This window comes from Cantharellus anzutake (genome assembly GCF_015039405.1).
Source record: "Cantharellus anzutake strain C23 chromosome Unknown EI90scaffold_140, whole genome shotgun sequence".
Taxonomy (NCBI): domain Eukaryota; kingdom Fungi; phylum Basidiomycota; class Agaricomycetes; order Cantharellales; family Hydnaceae; genus Cantharellus; species Cantharellus anzutake.
Genome location: NW_024067090.1, coordinates 109,743 through 111,361, shown reverse-complemented (window position 1 = coordinate 111,361; position 1,619 = coordinate 109,743).

Below are 1,619 nucleotides of genomic sequence, written 5' to 3'. Positions count from 1 at the left end.
AAGCAGGAGAGAAAAGTGAGGCTGAACTCGAACCAAGGAACAAGGGCGCATTGCCCCCAACGCCACTCGTAACCTTAATTAAGTTACTATGGCGTCGCGACGCCTTTCCCCCAAAACGCGATTGTACGGTCCGGGTTTTCCAGCCGAGTGGATTTACCCCTGACCGCCTGTAACGTTGGGCTGTCAATTTCAACAGAAGGTTCCAATGCCTTGCATCTCATAGTTTCCGCCTACGCGCATTTACAGCAAGGTGCAAAAAAATCGGTGCGCCCGATTTGGATGAGTGGCCATCCAAAAATGGCAACAAATAAATGATGATTGAGCAAATAGATATGGTCACATGACCCATTTAGTCATTCATCTGTGCCGTGTTTGCACCTTGCTGTAATGTCCTATGAAATCCGTCTGCACCCCCAGATCTCTTATGCAGCGGATTTACACCAGCTCCTTCGTTTGACAGCCGTAATTTGAATTTGCAAGGGCCAATATATATAGCCGGACCATCCTCCATGTCCACACACCTCAACCCGTCGAGCCAGCTCGGCTTCACCAGTGAGTCCATCGCATGCGTTGCGCCGTCCAGACGCTCACATTTCCTATTCCCCATTCCCCAGTTTTGGGTCATCAAGGGTCCCTCACCCAAACGATAACTAGAACCCTTACAATCACGAATCCGAATGAGCTACCGATAGCTTTCAAGGTCAAGAACACTGCGCCAAAGGTCCGTTCAACATGAGTGTCAGCTTTCTGTGTGTGGCGGCGCCAAGCGCTTTCACGTGTTAACGTAGTCGTATTTCGTCCTTCCGAACTCTGGCCGTGTTGAATCTGGCCAAAGTGTCGATCTCTCCGGTATGTACTGGCTCCATACGGTTTCCCCCCACTCTGCTCTTTTCCACTGTTTCAATCTTGGTTGCTGATGGTGAGAATTTGCCGACGACGCCCGCACGCAACCTGCACGCAACTTGCATGCTTCATCCTGCAGTCAGCCTGAAGGAGGTACCTCTATTAAATGCAAAGTGCAAAGACAAGTTCCTAATACAGTCGACTTTGATAACACCGGAACGAGAATCAGTCCCATTTGGAGATCTGGTGAGCCCTAAATAATTCCGCACCGAGAATCATATTTCTTAATACCAATTACATTTTACCTTGTTGGTTGACGACCGACGACCATCAGTGGACTGGATGGGGGACGGATGATGCTACTAAGATCTACCAGCAAAAGCTTCGTGTCGTGCACCTCCCAGTAGAGGAAGCGCCAATTCCAGAAGATGCGACTGAACAACCCAGCATGGTGGGGTCCGACGGTGATGCTTCAGTTCGTTAGTTTACCTCGTCAATGCTTTTCGGAGTAGCTGAGACATTCGAACAGCAATTCGACACAATCAGAGATATATCGACGGATGACCATCCAGCTGCTTCAGAACTCATAGAGGCTGGTGACCTGCCTACTCCAGAACCCCAGCGAGTTTTACCCTCACTGCCCGCCCCTGAGCGCTCGGCGTCTCTCATGTATCCTGTGCTACAATTGAACTTTGGAGCGAATTTGCTCGGCGCCATTCTTCTATTGGTCCTTTACATACTTCTTGTCCCAGATTCCTGTTAATTTAGTGAATATC